The sequence below is a fragment of the Strix aluco genome, chromosome 6 (assembly GCF_031877795.1).
Source record: "Strix aluco isolate bStrAlu1 chromosome 6, bStrAlu1.hap1, whole genome shotgun sequence".
NCBI classification, from domain to species: domain Eukaryota; kingdom Metazoa; phylum Chordata; class Aves; order Strigiformes; family Strigidae; genus Strix; species Strix aluco.
The window spans coordinates 7286971-7312472 of NC_133936.1; the positions used below are offsets into that span (position 1 = coordinate 7286971).

Here is a 25502-nt window from a genome sequence, read left to right on the forward strand (position 1 = left end):
GCTGGCCTCTGTGGTTTCTCCATTTTAAACTGTCATTGTTTAGACATTCTTACCCTAAGAAATGTTCGCGTAAAGCAATTTGGGAACTGAATGTTTTGCAAGTTTCTTTCTCATGCAACGGTGGCAGAGATATTTAGGATTCTGAGGAAAATGCCAATATTGGACAGAAAGGACATAGGCATAGTCTCTTACAAACAGACCTCCTTGTCATTACTAGATCTTTACAGATGTTTGTGTTTGTTATCAAACTCCTTCCTAGTATAGGAAAGTAAATGTAATCTCCATGAGCTGGATGCTTTCTTCTATAAAATGCAACCAAGGTAGATTCTTGTCATTTGCAGGCACTGTGTGCTGCTAACCTATTCTCTTTTAAAATCACCATTCCTTTTTGAGGAAATGAGAAGTGGAGAAAGGAAAAAAACCTGTTGCATGCTCCAGACTGACTGGCCAAACAGCAGCTGTGGCTGTGAGTCATCCACAATCCACAGGCTAGGACATACAGGGATTGAGGATTGTTTAAAAAATTTGACTCTACCATTACTGTTGAGGAGTACAAACTATGAAATGATCTTTACAACAGCCTGTCTGCATGCAAAGTCTTGCCTTGTTGCAAATCTACTTCCAGGCCTGCTCGTTACTCTTTAAATTTGTTTTTGTGGGAATTTGGTGCTTGTTTTTTCCAAGCTAAAAGTGACCAGCCACCATGCAAGCATGGTGTTGGTGAGTGGGATTTAAGGTGCCTGCAGAGCTGTCCTTGACCAGCAGATGTCCTGCTGTTGCTGTGCTCCTGGGCCTCTGATGGAGAGGCTACTCGCTCCTGAGTTGAGAGCTAACCTTGGGTTTGGGTGTACATCCACAAGTGGCAACGTTGAGAATTCCAAATGAACTTCTATATAGGTTGAGATTGAAAGTCTGCGGAGATAAAAGCTCAGGTCTGCATGCTTTGGCTCTCGTGGTTTCTAGTAGCCTCTGTTATCAGTATAAATTTTTCTGAATTTGGGACCCGTTATAGGGAAGCAGTCAGATCCAATTTGGCTCATTATTAAAGAGGGAGCACCAAACATTTTGGACACAGATCATGTCTGCATAACAGAGTTAGAATATGTTAATTTTCTTCTAATTACAAATTTGTCACATGCCACACATGTTCCTTCTGAGATTATGAGAACCTGCTTGAGAGGATAGTTGATGCTTGTCACATCACTGGGATAACTGAGGTTTAGAAGCTTTTTAGATGCTTAAATAGCATATTGAAGAAATACCTGTCTGTTTGTATTTACCTGCTAGACTAGATATTAACTGAGAAGATTTTACCAGAAAATCTTGATTCTTGGTCTAAAAGCATTGATAACAATCAGTGGCATTGATGTCAACATCTAACTTGTATGTACTTAGATAAACTGTCATATAGTAGTAAATTGCCAGACATTATTTCCTTCCTATTAGCAATTCCTGCTGTGAGTCTTAAGCAAGACAAGCTGAAGTCAAATCACCTTATTTCCGTCCTCTAGGAAAGCAGGTGATGGTATTTGTGTTGCTGGGTGTGTGCTCCTCCTCTCCACAGTGCCATTTCATGGTGTTTGGAGAACCGGGAGATGTTTCCTCTGCCCAGAGTTTGAACCCAGTGACCATTTCTCTAAAACTGATTCAAAAAGAAAAATTTCTCTCATGTGCAGAGGAGGAAAAGTTTGATTATTTGAGTAAAACCAGCATGATAGCTGGCCTAGATTCCTTGGAAAAAACAAGGTGATTTCCAGTGTATGTCCCTGAAAGAAGTATAGCTCTTCCATTAAGTTATTTATTAAGACTTTCCCCTGATAAAAGGTCAAGCACAGCCTCACAGGACATGTGAGGACAACGTCTGGATTAAGAAACATGCATTTGATATAACCAGATGCAATAACAAAAAAGGAGAACTCAAAAACTTCAGGCTACATACTTGGAGAGTTTCTTTCCATCCTTGCAGCCCTTCCCATTACCTTGTGGATGCCTCAGTGGACGTAGAAGGAAACAGACACAGTTCTAGTGATACAAAGCTTCATCTTGGTATCCTTAGATTCAAGACTGCATCCTGAGGCTTCAGATTTAAGTAAGATTACTAGATCCTGGTCGATGGAGCACAGGACTGATGTGTTGCTGCTATCGTAGTAAAGGAAGCAATAAAAAATAAAAACAAACAGAAAAAGAAGCAGCGAGTGAGTGATAATGACATTTTGCATTAGTCGCTAAGTGCTTAGTGCCTTGAAATATTGTACCCAGGCTTTGCTTCTAGAGGTTTAAGCACATGTAAATAGCACAGCAAATCATGATAGTACTGATGGGTGTTCAGAGTTGTCATAGATTTCTCAGGCATTTTCATTAGTTTCTTTTCAGGGGGTTATAAACAGCATGAATAAAATAGATTTTTTTTTTTGTAACTGTTGCCACTTTTTAATTTTCTATGTGACAACTCCCTTTTAATTTCTCACTTGGACCAGCAGAGCCCAGTGCAGAGTTATTGTGCGTATGCTGCAAGCAAGCTCCACATGCTTACACACAGACAAAATTCTGTCTGGACAAACCAGAGTGGAAGTAAAACACTACTTCACAGTCAAAATAATTGGCAGACAATGCCGTACAAAAAATTATATTATTTTTAAAGGTAGATAGTGTGTTTTTTAAGGGATTTTAGTTTACTAGATTTTATTTACTTTTGGTGGACTTTCCTCAGGGATATTTAGGATTTCCAGAAAACCAATGATAATATTATGTGCATTTTAAAACAAAAATCTCTTGTGCTTTGCTGAGAGAATAGACCTAGTTTGGTATGTGCACACTTCCAGAATAAATAAAGCCCCCATGGAGTTTATTTTTATAGACTAGGTGTAAATTTGGGCTTGATGAAAAGTTCAGGAGTTATGAAATACTCAGAACCAGGCAGATTCAAACCAGCTGCAGACCTGACAGCCGGTGGTCAAAGTGAGATGCCCCCAACCCAGCCCAGGGGTTGGGAAGCCCCTGCTCTCTCCAGCCTCACCGCAACCGCTGTCTGCTGGGGGCCAGTGTGACAATGTTGTGGCACTCGTGCCAGGAACTTCCAGTGTCTGGACACAGAGATGGCACAGATCCCTTTTTACGAAAATCCTGCACTAGAATCTAAACCTAGAGTAATTCAGCCATTGTTAACCTAAATATGCCATCTCATGTTTCATTCAGGCTTACTTCAGTGCGGTTGTTTCTCACTGATTGCAGCTGAAATGAAGACAAATCAGGCTTATTATGTTTAAGGGTTGTGAATATTTTTATTTTTGGTTTTTCAGTGGGCCTGATTCTAAAGTGGTAGCCATTTCCACCAGAGTAAATTGGGAGCAATCACCTTGCTCCTCATCGTCATTCACCCTGCAGTTAAACTAGACTCATTCATCGGAGTGAAAGGTGCCTGAGCCTTGAATAATAGTATAATGTGGTGGGGTATTTAGTAGAGCAGGGATTGAAACACAAGTCCATCATTCCTGTAAGTGCCCCAACAGGAGCCTGCAGAAAGTGGCTCCTGCCACTTCTTGCTTTATCTCTCTTCTGTTCATATAATAACCGATGGAGGGGGAGAGTTTCGCTTTACCCAGGAGAGAAACTTGGTGTCAAGTCACCATAATGAGAGATTTGGTGTTTAATCCCACTGGAGAGATCAGGCATTGAAGCAGGTACCTCTGAGATAAATGAGTTTAGTTGCTGGAAAGGCTTCCCTTTGTACAGGAGACAAGCTGGGACGCTTCAGATTGGAAAAAGCATGATGGGGGATATGACAAAAATGTATGAAATCATGAATGGCAGGGAAAGAGTGAGGAGACACTTTCCAGTCCCTCTTCTGAAGCAAGAGCAGGTTTAAAACAAACAAAAGGAGATTATATTTTTTTTCCCACACCAAACTTGTGATTTAACTTTGTATCTGCTTGCCAGAAGAGGCTGTGGGTTTGAAGGTTTAAGTGGGTTTGGGGAAGACCAGACAAATCCATGGAAATCTTTTAAGGATTAAGGAACATGGAGAAAACATCTTTTGCATAGGAAGTCCAGCAACTGCAGGTTGTTGGAGGCTGCAGTCATGTTCAAGGGAGGGTATGGATATTCCTGCCAGCAGAACAAGCTGCACAGAAAGAGCTGCTCTGTTGCTGCCATTCTTGGGACTGCTGCCAGAGACAGAGCAGACAGCTGAAACACCCGTGGCCTGAGCACCACGGCTGCTTTTGCATGGGTAAGGGACTGGGGAGGGTGTCATCTACTACCTACCCCCACCTGTGAATCCTGAGCATGGGCTAAATCCTCCTGCAAGACTGGGTCCTTGTGGAGCACTGCTGAGCTAGAAAATCCTCTGGGATACACACAGGAGAAAATCCTCTGGGATACACACAGGAGAGAGCTGCCATGTGCCAGGGTAGTGGGAAGTCTCATGTGCTCCTCTGCTGTTCACAAGCAAAACTTCTATTTGCACATCCCATGTCACCTGCAGAAGTGATTATGGGCCTGATATACCTTCAGCTAGAGGCATAGACTTGACTACCTAAATTCCTTCATAGATCCATCCCTAGAAATCACTTCAAAGATCACCCAAAGAAGCCATAGTAAAAAGATGGCTGAAATCTCTCTTACTCACTGGGACCATCCTACTCCTACAATTATTGGCATAAATGTTTTAATTTTTACAAAGATTTGTAAATTTAGAAAAAATACATTTATCTTTTGTAACGCTTGCTTTTTATTTATGAAATTCCTAGCATAAATAAAGTCTGGTTACTGTAAACCTGAAAAACACAAGGCTTTAAAGACATTTTTGTCAGATCATGGTAAGAACAACCCTGATGTGGTTTGCCAAGCTTTGAATTATAATGTATGTCATGAGTAATGTAAGTTGTTATAATTTACTTCTGACATTAAGATCTTGCTTTTGGGCATATAGTTGCAAATGTATCCTATTCACTTTCTTACTTTCTAAATGCCCTTCATGTTTCAGTAAGACAATCCAATCAAAACTAAAGACCAAATGCACTGTAAAACAAATCAAGCATACAAACAATTCTTAAGCGTTCCCCTTACACGTTAGCTTGCTTGCCCAAGGCTTCTAAACTTCTTAAGCTATGTAATCATGAAGTGTACAAAAGTTTTCAAAGGAAACATTTATACCATATATTTTATACGTTGCTCATTTTAGAATTTGTAAAAAGAGAATCACACAGATAAGAATTTATCATAAATCTAACAAGCCTGGTCTAAGACTTACCACTACCAAACATCGTCATTCAAATTTTTTTTTTTTCTGATTTTCTTAAGGTACAATTTCAAAGAATAAGTTTTATGATGACAGCACTTTGGAGGTGACTAATTGTGCTAAGAGATACGCAACCCCTGATGAAACAGAAGTCCCCCACGAGGAGAGATGCTTTAATTTAATGATAGTCATAAAGCCAATTTTTAAAGCTATAAAAGTCACTGATTCTCTGTCTTTAGCCTTAGGCTGAATCCCATATTCTGCATGTGCTTTCCATCAAAACTATTTCATGTTCTGCTCATAAGGGGAGAATATGTATGTTTTTGCCTTTTCCCACCCTTTAGTACAAAGCATATGATGTTTTTCACAAAGGATCCATGAAAAACACTTAGAAATTTATGGCAGGAGTTGATCTTTATTAAAACTTGGTATTAACCTGTGCTCCAGAGGCACTGAGGCCACAGCCCCTTCGCACCGTCGTGGCAGTGTGAACGCACAGTCCCTGGTCTGGCAGTGGCTGCACGAGTTTGCAGAGTATCCAAATCACTCCATTAGTTTCATGTGGCAACTGAAACAACCACTGGGGATATTTGCAATCCCAGCATTAACGACTTTGTTGCCAACTGAAGCATGGCAGGGAGCAGAGGCTTAGAGATTTCCAGGACAGGGTCTGCATTCAGGGAGACTGTGGACATGTGCTTGCAAAGCTCCTCTAAATCTCTGGAGGAAATCACCCCCTTAAAAAGCCAAAGAAAAGGGTCATGTACTGACAGACAAGTTACCAGGGAATGGGACTGAGGTAAGTACAGGAATCCTAACTGACTTCTCTGGTTTGGGGTTTAAACTGATAAAGAAGAGGATTAGATTTTCGCTGTGCGATAACCATCTCCCTGCCCTCTTCAGCTGCAAATAATTAAATGAGTTTCAGTAAGTGTGACATAAGATCAGATCCCAAGAGCTCCTGCCAAAGAGCACTTATAAGGCATGAATTAAATAAAGGTTGAAGTACTTTTAACCAATCAGCCAGTTTCTCACAGAGACCCAGGAGCTTCTTCATTTAGGAACCTGACATTTTGTTCGAGTTCTGCTGAGCAGAACAGATCACACCAGTTAACGCGGTAATGAAGAAGTGATGGTGGTATTTGCACTTGACTCGAACGTCAGCATAAATTCTGTTCCTCGTCCAGATCAGTACGACTTCCCTGAAATAAAGCATATTTCAGCCTCATTAACCAATTTAAGAACTAAAATGAAATGAGATAAATTTAAACTTAAATCCATCATAACCAGGCTGGCTTTAAGAATTAGTTTTTCTGGTTCTGTAAGGGTATTTCCAGGAACTGTTCTTGCAAGGTAATCTATTCTGAGCTTTTTAATGGGCCCAGCTACCCACAAAATTTTAATTGTAAATACTCATATCAGATATATGGACTTCTGCTTTCTTAATGTTACTGCCACCCATGAAAACTTGCAGTATTCCTGCATTAGAGTTTCAGGAAATACATGAATTTTACTGTGTTAAAATGGTACACTTTTCATTTAGCCACCACCATCGAATTAGAACAATAAACTATTTTAAAAATAACTATTGCACTTTAGAATAGCCTTTATTTCAAACTATAGATTTCAGTTGTGTTTGTACTCCACAGTTAAAACTGTTTAAATATTTTCATTTTCAACAAGATGGCCACCCAAAGTGGACACCTGAGAAATAAAAATTGTAATTAAAACCTTGAAAGGAGGTTATGTTTGCTAAGTTACTTGTTGTGAGAACTGCATCGTGGTTCTCAAAGCTCAGCCTGTTGGGATTAGCCAAATAGGTGTATTTTCTTCATAAATTAATTAATTTTCTCTCAGCATTAGTATAGCCAAATGTAATACTCAGAATAACCTGTTTCTAAGGGGTGACCTCTATGTGACACCCCTGTATTGGTGTCATCAAAATTAATGGGAAAACTTGCCTTAAGCTTAATTGGTATTTTAATGCCTACATTTTTAAATTACTTGAACACTTTCTTAATTAAACTGGAACATTAAAAATGAAACTACTCTTTATTTTTTGCTGTTTTCTTAATATTAAAATATCTCAAAGATAATTGCAATCTGTATAGAAGAGTGCATTTGGTAAAAAAAAAATTAAAATCTTGTACTTGATACTGCATGTTAATTATAAGAAAGAAACAACTGTGGATAAAAATGTAATGGGTAGTCCAAAGGCCAGCAATGATTTCTCCTGAATGATTGAACATAGCAATTGTTTCTCAGCTGTTTAGATTGTAATCTCATTGTGGATTTGTATTGCTTTCACTGACTATATCTTTAATATCTACACGGACAGATGCTGTTGTGGTTGTTAAGACATTTTAAGAAACTTGCATCTTCCATCACCATTGTCACAAGTTAAAGGTCCAGAGACCTTAAGCTGATGGTTCAAGCTCATCTTGCCAAAGCAACAAAGTGAAAAAGTATATCTGTTCTTCTTACTGCTTTTTCTTACTGATTTTTCGACATAAATACAGCCATTCTTTCCCTCAGCTTGCAATGTTTGTGGAGCTTTCTTTAACGGATAACTTCTGACATCTTTCTAATCTATGGATCATTTATTGTGTAGATGTATTTTAACATCTAGCTTGTTCTCCTCACTCACTATCCTAAAATTAACCGTATTCAGCAAATAAACCACATACTTGTGTTCACTGAGCAGTATTACAGTTTGAGATGGAAATGTGTTATTGAGCTTAAATTAATGTACCAATTCATTAAATATTTTCAAGCTGTGTGCCCATATTTGTTAGAGACAAAATGCTAGCCGATTGAACTAAAAAGGCTTTTACGCTTCAATATAAGCAACCTAAGTCACCTCAGCTTCCAGCTCACACAAACCTAACCCACACTGAGCTGTGGTCGCTGGAAATTAGATAACTTTCTACCGGTTGTTTTAATCTGGTCTTATTTTCTTTCAGGTGCACCAGTGCCAGTTCAGAGTGACTTCACCTTGGCCTGTGGTTTTTTCAGTTTTATATCAGAGTAAGCAAGACCAGAATCAGACCCTGGTTACTCTCCAATGTGTTGAACCAGTTTTGGCATCATGCAGCTCTTTGTATGAAGAGCCAGCGGCTTACAGCAGAGTACAAGGCTGCAGGAGGTTTGCACATCTTTTCTTCTGAATCTATTTAATCTTGGTATTTGCTTAAAGAAAAATACATTGCTACTGTCCATTAGATAACTGGATTATTCCTTTTCTTCCATCAGAAATCTCTTTTTCTTTTATTTTCACTTCTAAGGGCCCAGCTCCTAAAGCATAATAGCTCACATCTAAATAAGTGGGCTGTTTCTGAGATTGAGCTCTGAAATTATAAATACTCTCTGAGTTTGTAAACAAGTAATATTCAGAGAAATTTGCACTCTTCCATTTTTAAAATGGGGACAAAATGGAATTTCCATCACCTGCCGAGCTCAGAGTTATTGCTGTTCTTTGTCTTCTAAAACTGCTTTTCACTCAGTTGCTAGACCAGCCTCTCTCGTGAGCCTCTTCCTGGGAGAAACAGCAAAAAAGGCAGAATTGAAGGAGAGATGGAGTAAAGGTGGTTGTTTGCCAACTTGCCCGTGTCTTATCTTCTGAGTAGAGCTGCCATTTTCCCTCACGAGAAACTAGAGCAGTGAATTATGTGCTCTGCAGCCCACGTCACCCACCACAGCTGCAGCCATGTGCTGTTGCCCTGCTCACTGCAGCCCAATACATGTTCCTGCATCCTGGCTGGCACTGCAGCATGTGCTGCTCTGGTCACCGCAGGGGAAATCCTCGGGGGCAGCTTGTCCCATCCTGCACACCCCAGAGTGTGGCCACTGGCCTCTCCCTGGGTGGGGGACACGAGCCGGAGACACTCACTTCTCATATGTTGACAGAAATGAGAGAAATTCTGCTGCCTTCATTACTTTGGAAGAGGCGGTGATGTTTGACTTGCTGGTTCTTGCTTCTGTTTTTTTTCCTATTCTTTATCCAACAAAATAACTTGGACAGCTGGAGCGCTCAGAAAGGGTGTCTCTTTTCCTCCCAATTAATTACGCAGCTGAGTCCATGGTCTTTGATGTTGTTGCTGTGAACACTGATAAAACTTGAGGAGCTTTAGAGCATGAAAGTTGCTGCAACCAGTTTTTCTTGCTATTTGTGTGTCAATACCCTATCGAGTCAGCAATTATCTTAAACCTTTATTGCAAGTCAATGCAAAATAAAGGAAAAATTTCTCCGTAATCATTTTTTATAAGACCCTTCTGCAAGATTCCGCTCCGCATGCAAATTCACATGTGCTTGCTGGGTTTTATAGCATTCCTGGAATTAGTGCTCAAAATGTTTTACTGTTATTTCAGGTGCTGGTGAGATACTCTGATAAGGTGCGCATTTAGAAGGGAAGGGCATGTCCACCCAGAGACGCTTCTGACCAAGCAGTGCCTAGCATTGCTGGCAGAATTTACCCTTCTGCACGATACTGCCTCTTTTTGTATTTGTAATAATATGGCTCTTTAACACCCTGGAAAAAAGGTTCTGCATTTAAAAATGCCACAGGAGCGAAGATTAAGAAAGCAAGCGCAGACGCCCAGCTGTTGAAAGCAAAAGCAGTATGAAATTGGGGGTGGGGGACAGAATTAGCATTCCCCTCACACGCTCACAGCCTCTCTAATCACAATGCAGGCATTATCAGCAAGCGTTGAATCTTTGTATTATTTCCAAGTTTCCCCTATTGTCAGTCATTGTGACAAAGTGCAGGACAATCTGACACAATGATGAATCACTCCAGACATTGAGTTTTCACATGGCTGTCAGATGATCTCAGTAGGCTGTGTCACCTGAAAATGCCACAAGACTAAAGCCATGTTGTACTTCAGAACAAAAAAAGGAGTTTGGTATAAACTCCACTGATTCAGGACATAAACATGAGAGTCTGGAGGGCTGCCTCAGCTTTCTCTTACTCAGGAAATCTCTGCATTTTCATCCAATGTAAATGAAATCAGAATCAGAGCTCAGGATTTATTAAAATGTCTTGCACGCAAACCAGGAAGATATGTTGTTTGGATTTTTAAATTGAATTCCTGCATGGAAGGATTTGCACTGTGCGCATTTTTTAAAATACTCTCTTCGAGATGTAATGCCTATCAAAGTATAAGGTATTTTACCCTAATACTTCCAGTTGCATATCTAAAAATGAGTTTCTTGCAGTTTCTTTTTCCTGGATTTCAAAGTTATCTAGCAGGCTTTTTATTTTCTCTATGGGTCAGGTAAGATGTGGCTGTACTGATAAGTGATTGATATATAGTCAGATGCAAATGCACTTGTTTAAGTACATGCCTTGCCTTCATGTATATTTGCTTGTTGGTGCTATTGTGAGTCCAGCCCAGAAGAACTTTGCTCTCTCCCACATTATTATTCACAAAGGCAGCTTTCTGAGTTATTTCTGTTCCTGCACAATATTCATGATAGCAATTTGATACCTTAGCAGTTTCAAGGTTATCAAGTGATTGAAAATCCTACTGCTTACTTCAAGGTGTAACATATAAACTGTACTGCCATCCATTCTAGTAATATAATAGTTTTTCTTAATGCCTTTCATGAACTCCTGATTTAAAGTGTAAGCTAACTTCAGAAAGGACTTGTCAGCCCCAGACTTCATCGGTGCTGCTCAGCTGTTGAATACAGTCCCCTGAGTTTGTATCACTGCATGTAGCACTTAAGCAGGCAATATTTAATCTCTCTCAGAGATATCGATACATCAGCCCCCGAATGAGGACATTAAACCACAGTCATAATGAGAAACAAAGAAGTGGCTATTTATCTCACGTGTCGAAGGGCTAGCGCTCCTTTGATATGAATCTCGTAAGCAAGAATTGCGGATTGTAGATCATGGGGATTAACTTTATACCAAAGAGCAGCTACAGAGCCATACGATACAGTAACGTTCTTTAACGATGAACAAATAAATGCCACTGAATGCTTAATGAGGACACTGAAGAAAAGCCCATCATTTCTCAACCTGTTTTGGAGGCTCCCAGCCACTCACAGAATTTTGGCTGTGGATGTAGTTTGGGTGGTTTCTGATTGGTGGATAGTGTTGCTTGATGGAGTTTACATGGTGGCATCTGCTTAAGTAACAGATGTCTGTGCCACTAAGGTGCTATGTTCTCACTTTTTATATAGAGAGAAATTGCTTCTCAAAGAGTTTTTATTGTCTTTATGCAAATTAAAATACAAAATTCCTCTCCTTAAAGGATCCTCATTATAACAAGAACCTTAAATAATCATAAATACATATGCAGCCTCATAAAATCTTTTGCTCTTTGGATATCAAGGAAGTTCCTTCTGCGCTGCCAATTGTGCATGAAATTAGTTCTTATTTCAACCACCAGTATGAAGATGCTAGCTTTTATTCCATGAAGCCCCACTGGATTTCTAAACAAATAGTGCAGAATAGTTGTTTGTGCCAAAGTATTTCAAGGAGGAAATTTTGCATTCTCTTTCTTATGCAGTGCTGAAGAGTAAGATAGAGCTCTGTACTTATTCCCTAGAAGCCTGGAGACAGAAATATATGTTTTTTATCTTTCCTTTGCCAATTTTCTTTAGTAGGCAAATGCGTGACGTTTTTACGGATTCTTTTTTTTTTTTTTTTTTTAACCAGGGATTGAAATCTCTGAAGGAATCATGTCTAGAAAAATGCCCACAGATGCCAGCCTACTTTGGGCTGATTGTTAAGGGACCCAAGTCCCTACATTCCTGGTTCATCTCACATCATAACTTTGAGTCAGGTATGACTTAGTGCCTTGCACAGCACTAAATTCACCATCTGTTTTGTTTATTTCTGGAGAGGGATGAAGGTCCTATATCTTTTGCATTACTTATGTATGGACCAATCAAGATGGCAGGTGCTCCTTAGCATGGCACTTCAGGCAGGATGGAAAGAAGGGCTGCTAAGGGAGGCCATGACCCCAACCCAATTTGCATGGGAATGAAACCAGACCCTGAGGCAGGTAAGACTGTACCCTAACAGGAAGTTTTGGGATTTTCTCCTATGGGCTGCACAATTCAGGACAAAGCTTCTGAGCTGGACAAAGTGATCCTTGATGAGGAAGGCAAGATGAATGTGCTAATACCACATTCTAGACTAGAACATCTACCAGCTGCTTCCAGACCCTTTGCAAAAAAAATATACGGTGTTCAGTCAGCATTCAAAAACACCTGCCTGTCACCTTATCACCCTTAGGCAGAACAAATTGCCCCATGAAGACCTCTGAGGTCAGCCTTGGCTGCCAACCCTGAGATGATTTGACTGCCCCCACCCCTCCCTGCCACCCACACAACTGGGACAAGCCAGGCACAGGGCTGCTGCCCAGAGGGGTGTGTATCTATGCACCTTCTCTTCCTTCATGTGGGCTCAGCAATCACCAAACCTATGGCAAACTTTAGAGAAATGGCTAAATTCTTGCAGAGAGAGGAACCTGGATCATGTCTGGTCTCACCATGTAATGTGTGCTTGGTTTTTGTCCTTTTAGAATATGTTGTATTGAGGGAAAATAAATTCATAAAGAAAGTGAGGGAACAGAAATGTGATTCTTGATTTTTTCCAACCTGTGGGATGTGATGCTGTAGGAGTCAGAAGCCAAAGTCTGTTCAGTGTTTCAAGGGGTAAACCTTATTTTAGATAGATATTTCTGATATGACCTTTTCCTAAAAATATTTTTTTCACATATCTATCCAGTAGCCTGAGGAAGGAGGTGGTGGATGTGCGGTGTATTATCAACCAAGTGGCAACAACATTAGTAACATAGAAGGGTGCTTGCTTTATTCTACTGCTAGCGCTCACATCTGTTTCACAAACATTACCAAGATAATGACATTCTTCCTGCATCTGCTTTGCTTTAGCTCACACAGATAATTCAAGGGTAATGCACCTTGTCTAAGCTAATTCTAAATACATGCCTCAAACATAACAAAAAGTGCTTGGTGGGTATTTTGACCCAATGCACTACATCAAAGTAACCAAGTAAGCTGTAAATGCTTTGAATAAAATTGGACAAAAATTGGCATTTTTCCAGCCATGTTTCTGACTGGCAGTTTGAGTTTTCAACTTTCCCTTTATGTGAATATATATCTAATTACAGTGCAACCTGTAAGTTATTCAGGTGCTCCAGTGAGAGCTGTTCTAAGAGATAATGTGCTCTCAGGTCTAAGATGAGTCCTGGAACTGAGACCTGACCTTTTCAGATGGCCTGCAGATGCCTATATGGGATGATACCTTTGAGACGATGCACCTAATGTGGAGGATCTCAGAGCCCTCTGGGTCCAACTCACTGGGACTTTGCCCGGTGGATCCAGACATCAATTCTTGAAAATGGAATCATGCAGATGATTGTTGAAAGTGAGGTTAAATGAAATTAGGCAAAATTGATAAACATAGTAAATTATGTACTTAATAAAAACAGAATGTTTGTTGTTCATTGAAAATCAGCTAAAGGTCAAACCTCTGGAGGAAGCCTGACATCCTCATTGAAGCTGTGCTTGTTGCACACTACCCACATCAAGTCCTGGTCTGTATGGTTAAGAAATATCAATGAACATTAGTATCAGCAGCTTCTGTGTGATCAAGTAACAATCTACGGTGTCAGAAGCTTGAAATGACTCCATTAGAGTCAGGAAAGAAGAGAATTTATGAAGGCATCATTAGCATTTCCTTTTCAAACTTCATGCAAATTTCTTGGAGGAACATATGCTGAGAGTTCTCCGTTAGCACTTGCAGCCGAGAGGAGTCTCCTTCTCAACACTGGCTACCGCCTGTCATCTTCTAAAAAGTATGCCATATGGTTTCAGATAGCTAATACTACATTGGACATCATTCCATTCTTAAGCTTGAGTTCTTCTAATCATAACCCATTTTTAAATGTTTCTACTCCCAATAATCAGTATGATAAATCCATGTAAAAATAAATAATCACTATTATCAAATACCTTCACCTAACAGACTTTATCGGTAAAGTTTAACTTCTGTTTGATTGACATTACATTAAAGTGCCCATCAACATAGAAGAGCAAATAAAACTGAGGATTTTTTCAACCAGCTCCTGAGTTTGTCGCCATAAGGAAAATTATTTAGTGCTATATAAAGGGATCTACAAGTTATCTTCTTATTGCAATAATACATAGTCACAAAACTGTAGCACAAATTCGACTTGAAGAGAGCCCTTGATTTATCTTGGGGAACTGCATCAAATGGTAGGGTGTTTGTCCCAAGGTTAAGAACTGCTTCAACAGTAAAAACGCATCCTGGATTTGATCATTTATTTTACCAACACTGTAGCATTGCATTTTGGAGACTAATTTCTAATTTAGCCCAGTATAAGTGTGAGTTAATTTATGTCTATTTTATTTTTCTCTGCTCTCACTTGTTCATGTCACTGATATTTTGCTTTCCTGCCTTTCTGTCTCTGTGTTCCTTATTGTTTTGCTATCTATGTATTTTTTAACTCAAGATTTTTATAACATTATAATTACTGTAATTCCTCAGAAAAAGCCAATAGAATTCCATCAGTAATTAATCATTTAAATTAAAAGCAATATGTGGTAGGAAAACTGAGCATATTTAGTGGTATTCAGATATTGGCCAAATGTAATCTTGTCTGCAACCATTGGTGCCGTATGTGAGAATTCCTCATGGCCAACAGGAACAAGGAGCAAACAGGACAAAAGGCTCGATCCTTCTGCAGCTTGTAGGAAAGAGATTTTAAAAAGCCTTGTTGAAGCACATGCACAAAACACTGCCCTGTCATTGGGAATAATAGGCAACAAATTGATACAGTCATTAGGGAACTGAAAATGAGAAGTATAGGAAACAGCAATTAAGCAATTTCAAGCCTAAATCATAACAGCGCAAGAGAAACTCCCCAGATGCCTTTGCAGCCTTTCAAATAATCACTGGATAAGTTTTGCCAGGGAAAAAAAAAAAAAAAAAAAAAAGAGAAGAAAAAAAATAAGAAAGCAAAATCAATGTGTATACTCAGGAAAACACAGAATGGCAAAATCAAATTAATGAGGGGAAATTCCCAGTGGATGGAAGAGAAAAGGACATGTGAGGACTGCACAGTCCCCCCGGTCAGTCGCGTAGGACATGGCTTTGCAGGGAGGAGCCATGCAGAAGCCATGTGGCCACCAGCTGCATCCCCGAGCCCTGCTGCTGCCCCAGCATGCCATGCCCTCCCAGGGAATTCCTCATTTTCAGCATGGGATTTCTGTAGTTGTGTCCATGATGGAGGAGATTCACCCAGTAGGTGATCTGGTGGACTGGAGGAATCTCCTCCTGGAAGCTTCCCCAAGAGCCCACTGTCCTCCTGGTCGCTGAAGCCTCTTCCCAGGTTTATGCCCCATCGATCTAATCCCTTCATCTCAAAACACAGCTGGATAGCCAGAGCATCCTGAAATACCTGCACTTACACCATCTGAACCAGCTGATCTGGGCAGCCTGGCAGCCAAGGAAATGTCCTAAGCACAAATTAACAACACTGCCGCCCCTTGTCTGACTCTCTGCTTGTGAGTTCATGTTTCAGTCAACATAAGCAATACTCTCTGCTCTCCTAGTCCTCTGAATGTATGTGGTTACTCAGATTTATCCTTCTAATGAATCATACACGGGAAATCATTTGGTTGTCCTTGATGAATTCTCCAGGTTAGCTTAATATGGAAACCCTGAGTCTCTTTGCCTGATGATGAAAAAATTACTAGGGTTTAACAGGCCTGATATTGCAGTTTTTCTGATGATGACCTGAGCCAAAGTCCTAACACTGCTGTGTGTGTAAGTTTTCCCGAGCCTAGCCTCATTTTCTGGCAAACAGCACTGTCCACGTTTACATTGAGAATTTGGGAGTTTGTCCTGAAATCTTAAACATGTTTCCAAGCTAACTCCATGACTACGGAGGAATCTGACTGGGGGTTAGGCACTGCAAATACCTCATACCTGTTGGTGCGATGTCCAGCATGGCCACAAAATTATGTTTATTCCTTTTAAACTGCAAAGTTAGTTTGCATATTCACAGAAAGCACCAGTTTTCAAAGAAAAGCTGGATTTGCAGACATGTGCCAACCACCTGGGCAGCATGCATGCAGGAGGTTGCACACTTTCTGAAGGAATGGGACCCAATACACATGGGCAGATTTCTTTGCATCTGATGTGAAATATGTCTTGCCAGAAATGTGTCTTTTCAGGACCACTGAGATGATGATGCAGCAGAGGTCTTGAGCATGTTTAACACCATAAGCAGAAAGTCATGGAAATCATAAACAAAAAGAACAAAATAAGAGACAGCTAACTATATGAAGTCCCAATTCTTATCTCCAGGTAGTGCAATCATCTGAATATCTATTTCTTCCTGTTTACATGATTAATTGACATCTTGTTAACTGTTCATTAGGGACATTGCAAATCAGCATGGAAAAAAATAAACACTTTGCAACAGAAAAGAGGGCCTGTAATTGTGAAAACTCTGGGAAACAGAGCTGGATTTTGCAAATACATTTAAGAAGTCAACCTGTGTTACATGCAAGGTAAATTGGGGAATGAAAACTTTCTGAATTGCTGCTGGAGAATGTATGTGACAGCTTGCACTGTACTCGCGATATTGTTCTGACTTTGATGAATTCCAGACTCTGTATTGTCTCTGACCAGTGATCTGAACAGCAAGAAGTAGTCACAAAACCTAATTTTTAAAAAGGTATTCAAGCTTATTGACATATTAGTCCAGTGGAGCATATTTCTTGGTTAAGTTATACACATCTCTGAATGCTCAGGTTTACATGTGAATAAGATTTCAAGTCAAGAAATATCTTGTCCTCATGATGAAGGCTCTGCTGTGGAGTTGTTGTCTGTAAATATAAATGCTGCATATAGAGCAGGAATATCTCATCTACAAAGTACCTGCTTTACTGTGCACTTTAGAGGTAGTAGTCTTAGGGTAGAAACCAGCAGTTGTCCAGCATGCACAAATACAATGCTTAAAGGGACCTTCTGAAAGGTCCCCAGGTCCCTTCTCTCCATGTCTGCAGGCAGATGTCTGTCACGTTGATAGGACCACATACATGCTGGGGACAGTGCCTGAACCAGTGCTTTTGCTGGACCATGGTTATCACACAAACCATTACACTGATATTGGAGATTTGGAAACCAATTAGTACATGCAGACCAGCTGGAGATACTCAGATGGAAGGAACTGGCAATGGACTGAGGTTGCTTCTCTTCGTTACACTACTGTGGCTGCTGGGTGCTATGGTAATAAAATAGAGTATTAATAAAAATAATAAGTAAGGAAGGGATATAGCTACCAACTTTTGTTCCTACAATAAGGCTAAAAGCATATCCCCTTTATGGTCAGAGTAAGACCATCGAAAGTGTTAGCATAAGCCTCATGCAATGCTTTGAACCTGTAGAGGTGGTGGTGTGAGGACGACTGTACTTAAAGAGTCAAAGGCTGTGGTTCTTCCTAGCTGTGGGAACATCCTGACTCCCGAGGAGTTTCCACCACAGTACCGTGGTTCCCTATGGCCCTTGCAAAGGGAACGGTACCCGGAGGAGCGGGCAACTGTTGTGCCTTCCCATCCACGGTGCTTGGCCAGGAGAGGTAACAACCACTTAATTCTCTTGCACATTGCAGCAGTGGTATTAAGAGATTTTTCTCCCTGTTGCAGCCTGGCAGTTTCAGTGGGAATTCTGGGCTAAATGGTATTTTTTTTCCATGCACCAGAGAGAAATTTAATTTGTTTTCTCTCTTGCTTGTTTTGTATTGCCGCAGCAGAAAGGACAACAACTGATAAAAGCAGAAAGCAAGAGAGCTGTGGCAGTGATTTTCCATTTTATTTATGGTGACACTGTGTAACAAAATGCAGTTTTGTTGCTTCTTGATCTCAGAATGGCACCTCGGAGCTCTCGCCTCCACTGCTGTGAGGAGCAGTGCCCAAGCAGAGGGATCAGGCAAAGGCCTGGATCCAATGGATAGGGTGACTCTCAAGAAAGCAAAGGTGAAAACAAAATAGCGAACAATTTAAAGTTTCTTTTTCTTAGATGAGACACCTCAGGCTAAATCTTGCTGTCCTGAAACTGAAGTCAAAGGGATGAGTGTGGTGAATAATGAGAGAGAAGACTGGGAACTAGAGGCACAGAAAAATCCTCCCAAAGAAGACTAGGAGAAATATCATTATAGATGAGAACAGAAGTATCAGCCCTTTCCAAACAGTATCCTATCTGCGTGACAGGTGAGCAGTGAATCATGTTGTGTGAGATTTTTTGATCCAGAAAAAACTTACTGAAGGAGACAATGAACATTTCAAAATCAATGGCCTGAACAGCATGGTATCAGTGGTGGTGACCGCCCACTTGAAAAAAGCAAAAATACCTGGTGGGGTGCAACCCAAGCAAGTACAGAATCAGTGATATCACTAGCTTTTCTTTTGAAAGCCACTCTTACAGAAATGCACCTCTTATTCAGTGTACTGCCTGGCCATGCATATTATTTTATTAGAAAAAAAAATATTTAAAAAAGCATGTACGCAAATATTGAAGGAGAACAATCAAATTACAAAGGAGACAGAGAATGGTCATGACTTCTTTGTAACTCAGGGGAGATGTTCACAAACCACAGAGAGAAATAACATGCAAGTATCTTTTCAAATAGGGACAACAGTATTTAACGGCATGTATGTGTCAGCCTTGCTTTTTTAAAATTTTTTTTTTATTGCACAGTGCTGGAGGAAACAGATAAAACACCCGTTTTCATTAATACTGCAGGTGCAATGCGAGTATTGCCACACTCGGCTAAACTTTTGATGTCCTCGAGGGACTGCATGGGGGAATGACTTTGATGGATCGCAGGAGCACTTGCAACCGAGCTAGGAAAGATTAGTGTGTCTCGGGCAGAGAGATTCCACTCACCTGATTTTTTTTTTTGTTCTGATGAGATAATTTTTCTAATTAACCTTGATAACATTTCCAGACACATAGGCCTATCCACACATAGATGGAAATACATTTTCAAATGGACATTTCACTTCTACCCACATTTTCTAGTAGTGAATACAGAATTTTAACACCTTGTTGCCAACTGATTCATTTGGGAAACTAAAGCTGAACCTCTTTAACAGAAGCAGAAGTTGCCCACCAGAGCCTTTGACAGAAATCCACGCTTCCATAGGCACCAGTGTGTTTTGTATATGTTGACTGAACAAGGAGAACAGTATGAACTTAACAGCAACCTTACAGTTTTATTCCTCTTTTGATGCTTATCAAGGAAGTCAGTGATGCTCTCCTTTTCTGAGTGGGGACTGAACAACTCTAAAAAGTTGTGAAAGCTGAAGCATGCCAGTACCTGGTCCTTTGTAAATGTTCAGTGTCAGACCTTGGCCCTTCACACCATCCCATTTAGGAACAGGAATGACCATCTCATAATTCAGCTGAATTCACATAAAAATAATCCTAGAAGCAAAAAGAACCATCCCCCGTGCTCTCACCTGCTTTTTTCAGTTTTAAAATTACTCAAGTGCCCAGCCAGCACTGCTTCCAGAAGTTTTTCAAAGCTTTTCTGAGTCCCCTCGCTCTTGTCTGGCTTTACACCAACACTGATTTTCTGCTATGTAAAGCTGGAAAAGCAGTTTTCCACTTCCCAAAAAGAGCCATGACACCTCTGAGAAAGAGCAAGTAACTCCCTGGCCATCCTTTCACCATGTCCTTTGAGCCTGCTGTGGGTGAGCCAAGGCAAGCGCTGCTCTGAAAGGTTTTCCCAGGGCGCTTGCTGGATGTAGTGTTTTTCTCTGATACCTGAAAGATGGTAAAGTTTGCTGAGAATACAATATAAAAAATAATCTAACACATTACCTAGGCTCAAATGCAATAAATGTGAATTTATTCCTAACCATTGATCATATTTCTGTATCTCTGACTATGATGTTACCAATAGAGCAATGTTTAAAAGGAGCTGCAACATCATTTCATAAACCTTCATAACAGGCAGAGGAACTGAGAAACTGTAATATAGGTAACAACTTGTATTTTCTCCAGGAGCTGGGAATTTAGATTTAGGGAGAAGTTTTAGTAGGATATTTAGCACCAGCTAAACAGAATTTAAGAGAGGGTCAATGTATATGTGAGTTTTAAGAAGACAGAAATTTTAAAAGATACCATAATTCTTCTCATCCCTTCAAAGGTTATGCTGGTACCTCATCACCAATCTGCCTTTCCCCTTCTCAGAGAGAGCCTAATCCATTTTTTGCTGCAGTTGGGTTTATATGAAGCCAATAGTTAGCTGTCCACTTTCATGTGGCTTTATAGGTCTTTTAACACGTCTGGTAAAAGATACAATTGCTCTGGGTGAACATTACTTTGTTAGGCAGAAGTGATCGCTCTGTGGGATTGGCTTTCTTTACCTGTAGCAAGGTTTTTGTGTTATTCTTCTCAAAGAAGTCAGTGACACTGTCAATTTCCGAGCCAATTTAACAAAGATTGTAAAATAAGTGTTTTGAAAACTAAAACATGCCAATACACAGAAATTACTTATTTTAAAACCCCGTTGTGCCATTGGCCTGAACATGCTGATGAGGAGGTGCCATTCACCCAAGCCCCAGTGACATTCTTCATGATGGTTCACAAAATAATTTACAAAAATTTCAAACTTAATACTACATATATATATATTTTTTTTTTTTGCTCAACAGGTAACAGGGTTCTGAGAATGTGTTATGTTTTTCCAGATGTACTCTGGTGAGGGGTTTTATTTCACTTAGCTCATTTCTGAGGAATACAGTCTTTCTACCTCGTCAGCCTTTGCCATAACTTTTAAAGGACACAGGAAGAGAAAGAACAGATGGAAATAATGATAATTGCTTACTTTGAATGTTGCAATGCACAATGCCTATAAGGTCTCATCCAAAGTTAACGGAATGGCTATCAATCTATTGTGCTTATATTTTCTCCATTACTGTAGGATCTGAACACCTCAGCAGCTTTCAGGAATTTATCCTCAGGACTATGTGAGGTGGGGAAGCATATTTTTCCCCATTTCATTGAGGCAGAGAAGGACTATTTGTGCTTGCCAAGGTCATACACACTGATGGAATGGGAATTTGAAGCTGGATGTTTCAAGTCCTTTAGTTGCCTTGATGGTAATCAGGTCCTGTGTGACCTGCTGAATGAGTGGGTTCTGGATCCAGCTCACCCTGTCAGGCATCCATCATCTTTAATCCCAAACACTTCAAGCTGTATGTGAAGTATAGTACCAAATATGATGACCAAGAGGACTATAACATCTATTTACCATCTCACATGCCTCAGCACATCAAAAGTTGGCTCTAATGAAGTGAATGTCAAGAAATTACAAAGGCAGGATGAATCATACCAATATCCATGTGATTCTTCTACAGGTCACTAAAAAAAGTCTTGTCCCTCTCAGATGAAATGCACGTTAATTACTGAACAGGGTGTGAACAGAAAACCCCTGACAAAGGAGATTTACTACCCATAAGTAACATGACGTGTGCAATAATCAGGAGCAAAACCTGTGAGAACATCTCACTGATGTTTCTTGCCCATGTTTCACTGCCCCAAGCACCTGGTCCTACCACGTCTGTCATCTCCTTTGATCCACCTGCCATATTGCTGTTCTGCCTCACTCTTGCTTTCTCACAGGACATTCCTGGGGACAGGGTTTCCCCTTTGGCATCTTTTGGCATCTGTAAACTTTTGTGCCCTGACCTCCTGGTGCCTTTCTCCCACTGGTCCCATCCATGATGCTCTGCCACTGGCTGGTCACCAAGCTTGCGGCTTGCTGTCCCTGACACATGCACCACAGCCTCCCTGTAGGATCGAGCAGCCACAAATCTCCTCCACTGTCCTCCAGCCCACACAGTGCTCTGCAGCACCCTGGTATTGGTTATATGGGGGATTGTGCACAACAGTTTAGGATATGGAGGCCCGGGTTGTGATGAAGACCCTTCTGCTTTAAGCAGTGTGTTTGGGCTAATCACAGCTGAAGATTTTACACTACTAGAGGAATCAATACTTCATTTATTCACTAAGTGGTAGATCTCACCTGTTATGTTTTGCTTCTGGATGAAAGCAGTATATAGTTCTAGTGACAAGCAAGCCTGCAGCAAAGAGAATGTCACCAGCGTCCACAAAAGTGATTGTTTCTGAAACAAGAGGCAAGAACATTGGGTCTGAAAAGAAATGCAATATTTTAAACAACACAGAGGACGTAAAATGAGATTTTGGGGTTAAAGGTTTGGGTGATTGTTTTGTTTCTGAAGAAATCAAACCAGGAATAATATACAAGTGTTCATCAAACAGCTATTGACACATCTACTACATGAGCAGTACATGAAAAGTGCAACTTTGGGGCATCATGTGCGATACATGTACAGCAATAACATAGATATTAATTTGAAGTAAATTTGTACTACATACAGTGCTCATGTCATTTCCAGAAACTACATAAAGATAGCGTGAAGGGCTTAGCTATGAGGATTGAAATATCAGGGAGAATTCAGAAACCATAGTTAAATAACTTAAAAAGAACATCTGAAAAGATGAACCTTTTGATAGGATTTAAACTGTCTATGGGATTCAAGGGCTTTAATCAACAAAAGCAGCTTATTCCATCAATGTCGTGAGCAATAGCAAAAAAAGCATCATCAGTGAAGAACACTGTAGAAAACAATTTATTTGGTTTAAAAATCTGTTTAGAGAAATCTGAGACTCCTCCCTTTTTCTGGTGACCATCTGGATGGATTTTGCCTTGGAAAGCCTGTCTTGAACTTGAAGCAAACAAACATTTGTTCACATGGTGGGAAAGAAAAGATTGAAGCAATGTGCCAGATCTGGAAAAGCCACCCATGCATATCAGTACATTTACCTAGAGCAAGAAAAACGTGCTCTTTGTTTCTAGGACATTATCTTCAGTCCCCTTGTAAAGGTCTCCCTGACCATCCTGCATAAGGTAAAGTCAGGAAAAAGATACTTCTTTTTTTCCCATATATGTCATTTATTTCTATAACATACATTTGCATTCAATATCCATTACCAGAAGACTTTTGCACCATGTTAGAGGCTGTGAGTGCTAATTTTTATGTTCCTTAACAAGGTTTTAGTCACCCCCAAAGCAGTTAGTGTTAGGCAATTCCTTGGGGGAGGAGGTGCCACCCTGGCCTGGCAGCGCTGCCAGCAGCCTGGCCCCAGAGCATACCGTGGGGTTTCTGGCAAGCTTTGCAGAACCAGTACACAGCGAGGTGGTGGTGCCAAATAGTCCCCTCTCCACCAGGCCAGGCTGCCAGAGCCGGACCCTGGCCATGTCGGGCAGCTGGCTGCCACACTGATGGACCCAAAGCCATCAGCTGGTGCCGGGGCCCTATCCAAGACCTATAAAGAGGGATAGATGGTAAAATCCATAATGGGGAGGAATAATGCAAAGAGGCAGAAATGTTTATTTTCCTTTTCCTTTATGGTTAGACATTATGAATTCGGGTGGCACTGTTTTGGGTGGACTCTGGACAACTCTGTCTCTGTGCTGCAATATATCCACTCAAACACTCATTTAAATGAGCTGGCAGTTCAGGTGATGGTTGTTTCCCATTTCACGCTATTTAACATCCCTTGCTGTTTCTTCACTAACTGAAATATCTGATATCCTTCAGCAAAAAAACAGTGACTGCTAACAATATACATATCAAACTCAGACAGCAACTAAACTTTTATGCTCTTTAACATTCCCGATTGTCAATATTTACTAGACCTCTGAACCTCCCTCACCCAGTGCATGAAGGCAGGAGGAATGTTGTATTTCATATTTCTTCTTTTCACAGCTTTGAGTACTGTGTAAGTAACCTTTCCTATAAAGTCAGCTAATACAATCCTTTGTCTCAGACATGTATGATTTACAAATGTAAAAGGAATGGGTTGTCACATTTATATGAATGCATATATAGGGTGAAAATTTAGAATATTTTGGAAAGAACTGATACATACTCCACAAAGGACACAGATAAATTGTACATTGGCTCTTGCTTATTTGTGCACCATCGTTGTTCTGGCAGAAAGACAATCACATTGCCTGACTAACATCAAGTAGTTCAAGGCTACTTTGCTAATGTACATTTTGACAGTCTGATGTGCACTTTTGCAGGCACAAATATATATCTAAAAGATATACTTGAAAATTTTAAGTTGAAGATGAAAGATGTCCTTAAAGACAATTTTGATTTTTTTATTTTAAAATTACCTTGAAGTGAACTATGAATTACTCAATGTTAAAATGACTGGCAAAGGCTTAAAAGAAAGTATATGTGTTAAAATGCTTTAAATTCCAGTAAAATCTTCCTGAAATTTTTAAAGGAAATTGAGGACATCTATGCAGGCACATATTACCTTCCCACCAGTACTGCAGAGTCTGAGAGCTGAGTTATTAGGAAAGCTCTTTTGCAGTATTTCTGACAAATCACTTTAATGTGCCAAAATTGATTTGGCATGAAACCATCAATAGATCCTCCAGAATACTAATAGCATTAAAGGCAGAGGCCAGGTCTGTCAAACTTGCTTGACTAAAGTTGGTCTCATAAATTAGTAGTTAGGCATCCAAATTAAAGTCTTCTGCTTCTAGATGTGCTGCATGTCTGTTGGTCCAGCTGAAGAGATTTCAGCAAGTGACACATGGGGGTACTGGGGAAACCGGGGATGAGGGGAAGAGTTTATTTAATGGATTTGCTTCTCAGCTCAAATCTTCATCTGGAAGCCTCAGGTGCTGTAGGTAACCATCTCAAGGGAGTTGCTAAACCACTATAGTTTTGTGCATTTATTTATTTTTTAACAAATCCACCGATCTTGACTCTGAACCACACATCTTTCTTTTCATCCATTAAAACACTGGCACAGCCCAGTGCTCCAAGCAAAGAGCAGAGACCTGACAGGTGACAATCACTAACCTTTCCCCCAGCTCCACTCTCAAATCCCCACCAGCTTTGGGTGAAACTTCTCCCAGCCTCTGCTTTCTTGTCTGTAAAACAATGACAATGATGCTTATTTTCTATGTATGCTGTGAACATCTCTCATTATATTCAGTTACTTTCCCTGAAGTGCAAGTTTACTGTAGAATCTTTGATATGAAAGTATAGAGCAATCTTCTTCCCCCATCTAGTTGTATTTATGGAATTTAAGAGTGTGAAACAACATTTGGACCAGGTCTTTAGGCAATATATATA

General features: G+C 40.2%; 1 long non-coding RNA gene across 1 annotated transcript in view; it reads left to right on the forward strand.

Moving 5' to 3' along the window:
• Nucleotides 1-8234, forward strand: part of LOC141924914 (uncharacterized) — a 110746-nt gene extending 102512 nt beyond the window's left edge. The window contains exon 4 of the long non-coding RNA XR_012623700.1: nucleotides 8203-8234. This is a non-coding gene — a long non-coding RNA (uncharacterized LOC141924914). The remainder of the gene's footprint in view (nucleotides 1-8202) is intronic.
• Nucleotides 8235-25502: the final 17268 nt, after the last annotated feature.